Source organism: Tenrec ecaudatus, chromosome 6 (assembly GCF_050624435.1).
Source record: "Tenrec ecaudatus isolate mTenEca1 chromosome 6, mTenEca1.hap1, whole genome shotgun sequence".
Taxonomy (NCBI): Eukaryota; Metazoa; Chordata; class Mammalia; order Afrosoricida; family Tenrecidae; genus Tenrec; species Tenrec ecaudatus.
Genome location: NC_134535.1, coordinates 2,808,336 through 2,822,469, shown reverse-complemented (window position 1 = coordinate 2,822,469; position 14,134 = coordinate 2,808,336).

Below are 14,134 nucleotides of genomic sequence, written 5' to 3'. Positions count from 1 at the left end.
AGCCAGTAAAAACCTGCATGTGTCTATCCCCTGGCCCTCTCCAAGTTCACAGAGCCGGGATGTCCTTGAGAACATCTGCCCACCTCCTCCCTGTGCCCACATGGCAGGCAGCCTGCAGAGCCCAGCATGGTCAGCAGACGGCCAGGCAGGCATGCGCAGCAGGCAGTGGTGAGATTGGTTGGGGATGAGACAGTTGTTGTCCACAGGGATTTCATTGGCTGATTTTTGGAAGGGCATTTCTAGTCTGTCTTAGTCTTGACACTCCACTGAGTAGTGGGTCCTGCCTGGGGACAGACTCCATGGCCACTAACAACCACCGCTTCTGCAGAAGCAGGGGAGCTGTAGACCCAGGGCTGGTGGAGGAAGTGGCTCAGACTCTCACCAGCTCTGCTCTGCACGCTGGTTATGTCCCTTGAAGACGTTCTTGGTCTTTGGGCATTCTTTCAAAGGGTGGACGCGCTGTGCTTCGGCTTGGCCACCCTCCAAGTGAATAGGTGGCCTCCTAATGTGTGGGTGTGTGAAATGATGAGCCTCCTAGTAATGAACAGAGTTCCTTCATAACTTCATCACCCAAAAACCTTCTTCCCGGACAGCAGTAGGTTCCAGCCTATTAGCAGCAACCCTGAGAGGGATGAAGGCTGGGCCCTGTTCCTTCTGTCATCTGTGAGGGCCTTCCAGAGAGAGAAAACTCTTTGGCACCTGACAAGAGCAAGAAGAACGACTGAGCAGTCAGGGAGAGCGTGTGCCAAGACCCTTGGTTGTAAGGGGCTGGGTGCAGGGGACACCCTGAAAGATACATGGGCAGAGAGATGGAGGCGATGGCAGGTGAGGCTGAGAGTCAGATAGGGAGTCCCTGAAGCATCCCTTGAATACAGAGGGCAGAGGACCATGCCCTGCCCATCTCCTCCTGGGAGCACAGTCCCCACATCAGATGGTGGTCCAGAGATGATTATATGATGCAAGCCAGCCAACCAGGCTCTTTCCCAGTGGGCCATGAGTGGATGAGCAAGCGGCACAGGGTCCGGTGACCTCCTATGGGAACTGCCACCACGCTGCATCCACTATCATGACGTTCCTGGCTGAGAGGGCTACAAGGGAAGGCCCCCAAGCTGGGGCCACAAGACCAATTACTCTGACCCCTGAAGAGTCTGGGACCTGAACTTCAGGAAGAGGAAACAGGCTAGAAACGGGGTCCTCTGGTGAGTCCGAGGGTCAGCTCCCACACCCAGCCTTGGCAGCACCCAATTCCTAGCCAGCCATGCACAGCAGCACACGACCGTCTATCAGCCCAGTCACACTTGTGTTTCCCTAGTCTGTCGTCAACCAGCCGACAGATGAGCTTTCCACTGAGAATAGTGTGACTTACAGAGCACCGTTGCCCCAGGCTTCATTTTCACAGCTAGATGAGCCCCACATGTGCACACAGCATCTGGGGGTGCCGCTGGGACGGCTGGAGATGGTTCCCTTGGCTCAGGTCAGAAGATGTGTGTTTTTAAGCATGGAGGCAAAGAACTTGAACATCTACAGGCATTCCCCGGTGAGGTTTTGGGAGACTTGGCTGCTTGTATGCTGCTTGGCCACCAGCCCATGGGTCTGAACACCCTGCAGCCCTGGGAGGCAGGGCTGGGGCCTGGGGGAAGCAAGGCTCTGGCCCCCTGGAGCTCAGGATGGCAGTGGGGCTCATTGGGGTCATTCCCTAGAACTGAGGAGCAGAGGGTCCAGTTTCTGGTCCTGGTCCCCCGCCTTTCTTTTCTAGCTGCCAGTGAGATCATCCCATGATCAAAATCCCAGCAGATGGCCCCCACACTGGAATGTCTTTCAGATCCCAAGCCAGGAAGCAGAGGCTGTCTGAGTCCTCACCTGCCTGGGAGCACCAGCCTCCAGGTGCCTGGCATCAGACCACTCTTACACATGTGAGGATGCTTCAGGGAATCAGACAGTGCTCACTCAGGGCCTATTTTGGCCGAGGACGAAGGGGACGTGATACCCTTGGCCATCCCCTTCCTAGGCCTGCCCCCTGAGATGCCTCCTCCATCACCTTCAGGCAGAGATGACCCTCCATTCCTCGTAAAGAAGACACAAAGGTAGCCATCTGGCCTTCTCTGCGTGCCTCTGTGTGGCTCTCCCGGGGCTGCTTGAGCCCAACATCAGGCTGGGTCCTTGAAATACTACCAGCACCAGTGGTTGTAGAGCAGATGGCAGGCTTGAGAAGCGGTGTCCTGCACAAGAAAGAAGACACCCCTGAGCCTCATCCACCAGCGCTCTCCAGGGTTGACGCCATTCCCTGGAGGCCACCGGAAGGATCAGACACCTATGTTTTTCCCTCTGGATAATGGCTACAACCCACAAGTATGACATTCCCAGGGAGTGCTGAGTGATTCTGGTTTCTTCCCCCTGAGAAACAGACAGTCAGCCAACTAAGCTTGAGGGACATTATGCCTTCCCAGGATGCACTAACCAAACAAACCAGGAGGCACACGTATTTGGAAGTTCAGATAAAGCTCATATTGTCTTTTTCTGCATACATGGTTCCCAAACCTATTGTCCATCTACCTGTCTGCAGCCCTGCTTCATTGCAGCATGGGAACCCCCAGTGGACAGATGTCGGCAGAGCTTCCAGACAGAGACAGGCTATCAAGGCGTGGTGATGAACATGCAGTGGTGAGAACTGTCTGGATCCAGCAGAACATGGTCCAGTGCATTTGCTCTGCACCTGCCCCGGGGGGGTTCCATCTTCCGGGAAGGGTTCATGTGGGGAGGGAGAGTGGGAGGGGGCCATCCATGAGAATCAGTGGTGCAGTGGCCAAAGGATAGCCGTGCCGTGCCGGCGGTCCTGAGGAAGACGCGGGAGCAGGCCGTGTGCTGTGCCATTGGCCTTGGCTTCCCCCGGAGCCAAAGCTCCTCCAGGTTCTAAACTCTTCCAGGAGCATCTAGTCCTGAACAGCAAATGTCCCCAGTGGACCGGCACTTCCACGATAACTGGGCTGCGTGTATTTCCCCGTAACTGCAGGCCAGGGTGGGTAGACTAGCGCATCGGTGACAAAGAAGAAGTCCCCCGGCAAGAGGGAGCGGCTCGGTGACTGACCAACACACTCAAAGAGAGCCATGACGGGCGCACAGCAGATGGCAGCTGCGTTTGCGGGTGTTGCACATCCGGTGGCTACACGGTGGCGCTACCTGCATGCCACCCGACAAGAACGGGGAGCCTTAGTCCAGCCCCTGCAAAGAGCAGGCAGGTGCGGTGGTCTGGGGTGGAGACCACTGGGAGTCCCGCAGGTCTGAGTGTGCCCCACTCAGCCCTCAGACCGCCTCGCCCCTGGGCAGCTTGCTGAGACACACCGTTGAACAGTGGGCTGCCTACCTCTGAGCAGAGGCCAATGCCCTTGATCCCAGGCTTGTTGGCTTTTCATCTCTTTTTGGGAGCATGCATGTTTGAGACACCGGTAGGAGCTTTGTACTACATCTTAAAAGAAAGAAAGGGCACCGATCCACAATTCCAGATGGCAGTAACTCCCCGACCCCACCCGCAACCTGACCCTAGGGGAGAGCTCCCTCCCTGGACGCAGTTCACACGCTGTGGTCAGAGCCACCGTGTCCTCCCACCCGCCACCTTCAGAAATGACTATCGGCGAGAACCATGTAACGAACGTGATCCAGTCCTTTGCGCTTCGACCAGGAACAACTCAAAAAGAAGATGTTTTCATTTCAAAGACATTTGGACTCAATGGAGTGTCCGACGTGCGAATTTGTGCGCACCAAGCCAAACACTGCGTTGTGCACTTTCCTTTCTGTTTCAGTGATTTCCACTTAAAATGCAAATAAAAATGCTAAGTGGGTAACGCCGAAGGACAGGGCAGGAGCACCTCATGGTCGGTGTCCTTCTCTTGGCAATCATTGTCCTACTTGCTTGCTTTCAGATCCACGGCGCAGATGTCAGCATGGGCATTGACTGGGGCAGCTCTGCGAGGGAGTCAATCTAACCTGTGAGAACTGAACTCTCGACACAAGTCCGTGCTGCTGAATCTACCAGCACCAAGAACCACTTAGAACTGGTTTCTGAAACAGGTTCATTTCCTAAACGACAACGACTTGTCTCTCCCCATGCAGAGCAGAAAACAGTCAATGATGCCGAGAAGCAGCTAGCTCAAAGGACTACTGGACCATGGAAGCCCCACCTCTATGAATTTGAGACCGGAAGACTTAGATGATACCCAGCATCACTCAACACATTGAGAGAAAAATGTGAAGCCATACTCAAACTCATTTAAAAAGAGAACAAAAAAGAGAAAAGACTAGGCTAATCGGTAATTTAGAGACAAATGGGACTCCCTAGAGAAGGGCCATTAGACACCCTTCAAGCATGGATCTGAACTCACTCTGGTGGCTCAGCTTTCAGCCAAACCACAGACAGGTTCACAAGGTAAGCAATAGCAAGACAGAGTGCTTAGTTCTTAGCATAACCAACCATGTGAGCAAACGGGCAGGATTAGCCCAGAGATCGAGCTCCAGAGGTAGGAAAGCCCAAGGCAAAAGGACACATGGAAGCAGGAGCTACAGCGAGGAAGTGGAATGCCACCTGTTACATGGACTCCAATCAAAGGCAATAAAGAGAATGTATGAATTGTTGAACTGAAAACCAACTTTCCATGAGAATGTCCACCCAAATCCCAATAAAAAGTTAAAGCAATGAGCAAGAGAGTTGTGGGGCAGTCTTATTCTGGCACACGGGTCACTGTGAATTGGAAATCAGCTGGACAACACTCAACCCATCACAAGGGAGAGAGCGGTCAGTGTAAGATTTGAAAAACATAATGATTTATAAATTATCAAAGGTTCATGAGGGAGGGAGTAGGGAGAAGGATGAGCTGACACTAAGGGCTCAAGTAGAAAGAAAATGTTTTGAGAATGATGACGGCAACAAATGCACAGATGTGCTTGACACGATGGATGGATGGATGGCTTGTGCTAAGAGCTGCAAGAGGCCCCAATAAAATGAGTTTTAAAAGCAAAAGAAGACCCACTGTTGTCTTTCAATGGCAAGGGCCTCTAATTACAAAGATTTGACAGTCTCACCCATTGATCATCAAACAACAACAAAACCCAGAAGCAATATAAAATAGGATCCATGTAAGCCAAGCGGCTTCTTAAGAGCTGAATGATAAAAATAAGCTTACACACACATGCAATTGGAAATATTTTCGCTTGTTTCATACACATATGGAAGTAGGACATTGAATATAGAAGACCACAGAAGAATGGGAGCATCGGAACTGCGGCGCTGAGGAAGAACATGGACCACAGACTGCAGGAAGGACAAACAGATCTGTCTTGGGAGAAGTGGTCCTAGAGTGCCCCTTCAAAGTAAGGACGGAAAGACTTCGTCTCACATACTTTGCCGCAGGAGAGGCCAGTCCCTGGAGAAGGACATCAAGCTTGGTGAAGTAGAAGGACAGGTAGAAGGATCAAGTCCATTCAGGGTGCGTTGGAACCAAGGCCTGGTAATCTCACTTGTTGCAAAGGAAGGATATCAGGTTGCCATGGGCCAGTCTTGGGACCGATCTGTAAGCCCCTGGCCTGTGTGTTAGGTCGGGTTCTCCAGAGGAGCAAAATCAGAGAACCTTCCATGTGTTTGTAAGTAGAAAAAGATTGGTATCGAGAAATGACTTGCACACTTGTAGACATAGGTAATTTCAGTGTCATCCAAGGGTCATTTCTCCTGACTCCTCTAGCCATGGAAGCAAACTCAGCGATGCAGAGTGAATTGATCCAAGGTGTATTGATGAATCCAAGGTGGGCAGTCCACTGATGGCTCCTGAGATTGGCAGGCTACACAGCAAACCAGACACAAGATCCAGCCCCACTTGAAGGCCATGGGCCAGACAGATCTCAGCTCTACCCACGGTCTCACTGTTACACAAAAGGTCACACACACAAGGAGGGGTCCTCAGGCTGAACCTTGATTGATAGGTTGGGCTCCACACCTGCCCTCACCTAGGAGTAGCTAGTTGACTTAGACTCTAATCATCACAGGTTAGCAGGGTCAAAGGGATTAATGGCCAGGGTCATTCTGACATGCAAAACGTAACTCTCCAATAGACCCCATACTGAAACCATAGGCCCACCCACCACAACTTCACTCAGAACACTCATGGGCGTTGTGTGCTCTCTTTCCCCCTGCCAATGTGGATGGCAACCCCATGCACACAAATCTCTTTGGGAGAATTTTGGACACTATTGTGCCCATTTTATAGCTCAAGAAACTGTGACTCAAACCATGATGTCTCAAAGGGTACTAAGTTCATCTCAGTCCAGGTCTGCCAGTGCTCCCCTAACCCCCCAAAGCATTATCCTGTCCCTGGAGTAGGCATCCCTTCCCCAGGCCACCTTGATGCCCCGTTGAAGTCCTCTGCCTGGAGACCTTGTCCTCCACACGGATGTCTCGGTGCAGGGAGGAAAGGAAGGTCGAGGCAGCCAGGTTATGTGCCAGGGCTGAGGGGCACCATGCAGACTCACCACCTGGGTGCCCACAGAAAGCCATCTCTGTGCTCTGGGGGAAGGTGAAAAGTCCTGGTCTCCTTTCAGCTTGTATTTCTTGGTTCCTTAGTGATCTCCCAGGAGGGCAGGAAGCATGTCTCTCCCCCTTCAGCTGGTTTCCCCTACTTCTAGATCTCAAAGGAGCTTGACTTTAAGACAGCTCACTAGCATAATGCTTCCTCCACAGCATATCAAAGAACACTCATTCCCAAATGGGATTGTAACCACAAGTGTGGGGTCCGGACTCACAATTTGTATTTCCAGAGAACACCTTTCAATCCACGGACACACTAGTCGTGTCACGGGTAACATGTTGGGCTGCAAAGCCAGAAGGTGGAAACCATCAGCTGCTCCTTGGGAGAAGGACCAGGCTTTCTACATCCAAAATGAATTACTACAGTCTCAGAAACTCATGGGGCCATTCTGTTCTGTCCTACAAGTCGCTAATATTCGGCATTGATTTTAGTGTCTCTCAGTTAGGAAGAGATGGATCACTCTGTGGAGTGGGTTTGACACCCCCCCCCCAATACCCTAACTCCAATACTTGGGGAAACTTCTTGGCCCCTCTCTTCTCTAGGAGAAGGGGGACAGAGGCCTCTGGCAAGACCTGTAGGCTCGGTGCCTCCGCTGGCCGAGAAATCCAGGACTGCCAAGAAGTTCCCGGCTCCTTATTGACTTCTCTGAAGCCGTTTTCTTCTCCAAGGTTCAGAGATGACAAGAAGTGCATTTAATTCCAACCATGGCTGTGTGCGTATCTCACCTTGCACAATGGCTGGTGGAGATTAATGTGCACATGGGCATCTGACAATTTATCAATAAAAGCCCCGGTCTCCCTACCTTTGAACTCTACAATTACAATTAACCGTTGTCATGAGGACAGTACCCTCTCACTTAGAGACTCAGCAAGGTCGCTGACTGCCATCGATTACATTAGTACACAACTTTAATTAGCACCCAATTTCAGACCGAGTGCCCAAGAGAGTATCCCAGGGCAATAGTGGAGCTGCATGGGTGTTTTTGTTTGTTTGTTTGTTTTTAATTTTCAGCAATGACCCAATGGCCACAAATATGTCTGCTTTACATATTGATGCTGATTGCTTTTTCATTTACTTAGCTTTCCATCACAGAGCATGGATGGAAGGGTGCCCCGGAACCAGCTTACTGGCATTCAAGTTGGGTTACTGGACATGCCAGGATGCTTCAGTAAGTGGCTGCGATTCTGGTCTACACCAAAGGCATCTTGGCTGTGAGAAAGGAAGCAGCACATACAAACCCAAACAATAAAGCACACTTCCATCAAGTCCACTCTGACTCATGGCACCGCTGTAGAACAGAGCAGAACTGTCCCCTTCATGGATTCCCGAATCTGTAACTCTCTACGGGACTGGAAAGCCTCGTATTTCCTCCAAGGAAAGACTGGTGGCTTTGAACTGCTAACCTCCTGATTAGTAACCCAATGTGTGTAACACAATGCCACCAAGGCTGCTTGTGGGGAAAAGTCCAAAGAGATACACTTAGTCAGACTGCTACCCTGCAGGCTGAGCAAGATGTTGCAAACAGACACAAACATGTCTCTGACATCACAGAGAACTGCCCTGGAGAGCCCATTTTTCAGTGAGGTTTCTTTGTGATTGGGACAGGGTAACTCGATCAGTAATCTTCTCTCTGGAGTGTTGTCTAATTATTACTGGATCCCAGGGCCCCCGTGAATGGATGGGTTTCTGTTATTCGCAGCTTTCCACCCACAGTGACCCCAAACACGATGAAAAGATCCTTCCAGGTGCAGCAGCACCCCACATCACTGTCAAGTTCATTGACCAAGTCATTGTCCAACTTAGGGACTCATCTTACAGCACGATGGCCCAACTGGTTGTGGCCAGGTTGACCTGGACTCATGGGAGCCCCGTGTGACAGAGCACTGCTCCCTAGAATGCCCTTGCCTGCCTTCCAGAGGGAGTCCTCTGACCGTGTCTCCTGAGGAAGCACTGGGTGGGTTGGAGTGATTTCTTTCCGGATCAGATCAGTGGTGATGACAGGCTATGGCTGTCAGCCATCATCAGTGTAATATGCCAACATTTGGAAGCTCTGCACATCTTGTTGTTAAACTCAGAAAGCACACAAAACTTGTGCTTGGGTGCTTTTAAGTCAACTCGGACTCATGGCAACTCCTTGTAGGACACAGGGAAACACTGCCTGGTCTGATGCATCGTCCCCCTGATTGCGTGGCTTGAATGCATTGTTTCATCCATGCCGTCAACCAACTGGTGTTCGGCTGGGCTCCCTGGAAAAGCAAAAGCAGCGATGTTTAGTTCCCCATGAGGCAGATGTAAGCTGGAGATATCTCTGCCACGTGCAGCTGTGAGAGCTGCAGGAAGTAGGAAGATGGAGCAGGGAAAACACAGGCTGGTGCATGCCCATGGCTCCTGGGACCGACAGGCAATGCAACAGGGGGACATGCATCACATGCCAGATCCAGCTTAGCAGAAGGTGAAGGGTCACAGGGAACTTGGTTCTCCTCAGGGTCTCTCTCTTCTACAAAAGGTTGGGCTGGTTGGTAGGTTGGGCTCCACCTGCAGCCAGGAGTGTCTGCACACCAAGCTCACTGCTGTTGCACCGATACGGACTCACAGCGAGCCCTGTGGGGCTCTGAGAGCAGAACTGGTGCAGGAAGTAGAAAGCCCAGTTAGTCTCCCGAATTGCTGCTGGTGGATTTGAACTGCCGGCCATGCAGCTCACAGCCTACGTGTCACCATTAGGCCACCAGGGCTCCTCTGTCCCACCAGGGGTCCTCCAGGAGTGTTCAGTGGACATAAATTCTAACATTCACAGCACTTTATTAAGGACCTTCCTCCTTTTCACTGACCATCTACTTTACTGAGCATAATGTCCTTCCCCAGGAAAAGACCCTCCTGAAAATGAATTAATGAATGAATATTGAATGAATTAATGAATGAATATCATCCCAATGACAAGTGAGTGATGTTCTAAAATATGCATGGATAAAAGATCAACTCAAAGCATGCTGTTTTATTCTGTTTGGGGTTGAAGGTAACAGCATACCACAACACCATTGACAAAGTTAGTTTGCACCCAACCTTTAGCACATTACCACTTGTTAGCTTTGGGACCTCATCAAAATAATATCCATAATTATCTAGGAAGACTGTTCAAATCCTTTTTCATTTTCCCACCACAGAGCTGTACAAAGCCAACTTTTCTGTATACACTTCAACTAAAAGAACATATTGCTACAGTGTGGATGCAGCCACAACTCCAAGCATCCATCTGTCCTGTTAAACCGACACCAAAGACATTTACAAAAATTAACAACATTACTTTCGCTATAAGTCCTTTTTTTAAAGCATATTTAAGTTTTTTTTAAAATAGGTTATGTTTACATGTAATGGGCTTATTGTGATTTTTTTGAATAAATAAATTAGCGACTGTCTTACACATTTCTCTGTTTAAATTCTCTTATGGTAAATAGATCCGCTGTTCTCAGCCTACCGCAACTCATAGGAGCCTCTAGTGCAGTGGTTCCACCTTGATGCCGTGACCCTCTCAAGCAGTTCCTCATGTGGTGACCCCCAACCATAAAGTTAGTTTCATTGCTACGTCATCACCCTAATTTTGTTACTGTTATGAATTGGGCGATCCCTGTGGAAGGATCATTTGACCCCCAAAGGGGTCGCGACCCACAGGTTGAGAACTGCTGCTCTAGGGCCTAGCACAACTGCCATGTAGGGTTTCGGAGACTAAATCTTTCCAGGGGTAGATGGCCTCATCTGTTAAAATTGGAGCAGCTGATTCGTTGCAGACCACTCTCTTTCAGTTAGAGACAAGCCCTTAAGTCACTGTTGATGCTCTTGGGTGATGTGCATCAAGTTCAACTTAGAGCGAACTCATGCACAACACAAGGCAATGCTTCCTGGTCCTGTGCGTCCTCACAGTTCTTATCATTGAACCCATTATTGCAGATACTGTGTCAGTCCATCTCCTTATTTCAGTCCGTCTCCTTGGGTGTTCTTCATCTTCTTCACATGGACTCCCCAAGTGATGAAAATGTTTAACTTAATCTCCTTGGGTGCCAAGTGGAAGGTTGGAGGTTCAAGTCCCACTGAAGGCTGCAGGATAAACTTCTCAAAAACAGGAGCCCCTGAAAATGCCGAGGAGTACAACTTGACTCTGAGTCAGAACCCACTTCAAGGCAATCAGGCTCTCTCTTCTCTTTACTCTTTGGTTTTGAAAATCACCTGCATGAAAACTAGCTCTTTTGCATGGGCTCCCCAGAACAAACAGAGAAGCAATGATTTCAGGTCAGCAGAGCCCTGGGCCATTGCTCCCTGGACATGGGCCATTGTTGGGCTGTTTGGATGTGTGTTTGCAAGGGAGGCATCTCAGGACACCTAGGTGACACCCACCTCTCTGTTGCCACTCTTCACTAGGGCAATCTGGGGGTCCTCACTGGGTACATGATGGGCATGGGAGGACAGCTTATGAAGTGAACCCCCCCAGTGAGCCTCTTGGCTCCACAGCCCATCCCACCTGTCCTGCCAACAGGAGTGCTACCCATGACGCCCCACCCCCACTCTTCCTACCCACGGAATGCTGCCTGAGCCAACCATGACGATGGGGTCAAAGCCATCTGCGCTTGAGCATGGGCAGCAGCCTGGAGGCCCAGAACCAGCATCGGCCAGTGCAGACACTGTTGTTCTAGTTGGGAGTGAGAGCCTGGGTGCTCCAATGGCAATAAACACACAAGCACACGGCAATGCCCTAGACCTATGAGCTGGGCCAATGGAAATGGAAGAAGACTAGAGATGGAATGATAAATTGAAATTGTGTTCAAATGCCTACCACATATACTCATGTATAAGTCGAGTTTTTCAGCACATATTTTAAGGCAGTCTTTGTGGTAAAATTAGGTGCCTGGGCTGATATTCAGGCCAGCTTATACTCAAATATACACGGTACATGTTGATGGCAAAAGGGTATTGAGGGAGCATGGGAGAAGGGAGAGAAACTGCCCTGGAGACACCTGGTTTGATAGATTGGACAGACTGGAATGCGAGACGATGAAAGTTTGGGATAATTCTTGGAGATTAAATAAAAACCAAAATGAAACTGAAACTTGGAAAGCAACCTGAAATGGGTTGGATTTCCCATTAGCTGCACATACACAGAGTAAACAGAATTATTACTGCCAACTTTAAATTCAGTATTTGGCCCAAGCGTCCCTGGTGGGAAACAGGCACAGGACCACCAAAGTGTGCTCAGCACCAGAGCAGCAGGAAGAAGAACATTGCTATTCTGGGCCTGTCATATGCAGATCTAGCTGATACAAAACCATTTATGTTAATATCATTGGAACTGAGATTTCTAGCATAATAGGAATGAGGTGGCTCCGGGTGATGCCAAAGCAGCTGAGGAGGGAACCCTGGAACCGAATGGGAGCTATCAGAATCCATTCGTGATTCGTTTCTCTTTAGAAAACATGTTATTAATTGTATTTTCTAGCTTGGTCCACAAAAAGCAATTGGAAGCAATTACAACCCAGGGTAATGCACACACCTGCACTGGAATTGTGTTCTATGGAACACATTTCCTCTGAAAGGAATTAGGACGTTTCATAAAAATGGCTCCCTTGGAGTTCTTCAGAGGAAAAGAATAGATAGATGTTTAGATAGCTAGCTAGATAGGTAGATGGATAGCTAGATAGATGATAGATAGATAGATGATAGATAGATAGATAGATAGATAGATAGATAGATAGATAGATATAGAAAAAATAGATTATAGATAGGGATAGATAGATGGATAGATGATAGATAGATAGATAGATAGATATACAGATAATAGATTATAGATGGATAGATAGATAGATAGATAGATAGGACACTAAATTAAATCCAGTGCCATGGCGTCAGTTCTGAGTGATAGTAGTGGTAAACGTTGCATGAAATGTCCTTCCAGGATAGTTTCTGAGGCTATCCACCTTTCCTTGGAGCAGGTGGCCTTGTCCTTCTTTGGGGTAGTGGCTGTGGGTTTAACTTGCTGACTTTCTGATTAGCAAACATTAGCCCCCTACTCCACCAAGGCTCCCTAGAGACAGAGAGGTAGGTATGCAGGTAGATAACGACTGGCTGGATGGAGGCCTGGAGGCATGGAGGGACATCCACCCTTTGCCATTGAGTCAGTGCTGAGTCCGAATGGCCTCCTGGAACAGAGCAGGATTGTCCTGTAGCTTCCAATCAGGAGGAAGACAGCCCCACCTTTCTCTGCCAAGAAAGGATGAACTTTCAGTTAGCAGCCTGATGCTGTAGCCACTGTACCAACTGACAAGACACTGGAGATGGGCAGACGTTTGTATCAGCTATTGGCTTACCAGATTGTGGAGCCTGGCAAGTCTAACATCTGCACGTCAAATGACCGCCAAGGGAGTCCTGCACTCCTGTTTCCCCACAGTGGTAGGCCAGGCAGTGATAGGCTGAAAATTCCATCAGGAAGTCTGTTTACAGCGAGCAGACGGTTTCTTCTCTTGTGAAACCTCTGCTGGATTCTGAGGGCCTTCACCTTGCCCTGGGCCCTAAGGCTTAGGGGCTGCTTTTCTGTCCAGTTAGTCATATGCAAATGACTTCACAGCAAGATCTCCACCCAACAGCTGGACACTGTGGCCCATCTCTGTGGGCACATACACACTGACCATCACGGTGGAGACGAGAGCCGGACAAGACAAGAAAATATGCTTGACCAAAGAGGCTTGTAATTGTGTCACAAGGACACGGGGACACATGAGATTATTGGAGCACCGAAGGAATATGACTGGTATTGATTGAAACACATTCCTAATGACGCTCAAAGACAAAATATAGCTCAGCCGCGATGGGACGTTGCTCAGGCAACAACTCTGCCTTCTGGAGGCTGGAGGAGGGGAAGGGAGAATCAATATCCATACAATGGGACTTGTGAGTACCAGAACTGGGCGACACTGCCCGGCCTTTGGATGTTGCTGGAGAGCGAGCGGCGGTCTCAGCACAGTTCTGTCCCATGTTTGGGGGGAAATCTTTGTGTTCTTCTCTGATAGGTTTCTACCTTACACAGGTTCTGCTTTTCAAAGGTTTGATACCATGGCCTTTTCTGTACAAAGTGCATTTCAGGGGGCATGGATTGAATTGTGACAAGCCCCCACCTCCCCAAATTATGGTTTGTGTATTCCTGAGGAAATGAGTTTCCCTTGCGATGTTAATGTGACAGGATTAAAATGGGCTGTGTCTCAAGGTGATCCCTTTGGGGATATCAACGGGATTAAGCAAACAAGCAAGTGACCAGAGATCAAGATCAACAAGAAACTGAAGGACAGGGACCTCTGCCCAGAGCTGACAGAGGGACAGTACAGGACTGAGCCCTGAGTTCAGATTTTCATCATCCCAAACCATGGAGATCAAACTCTGTTTGTTAAAGTTGTGGCATTCTGCCAGAGCGCCCCTAGACAAGGAAGACATGTGGGAGGCAGGTAAGTGAGTGCCGGTCATGCCTCTGGGTGTCATGCATGCTTGCTTCTTGCGTCGATGTTGGGTGCTAAGCCACCTTTCCTTCCACT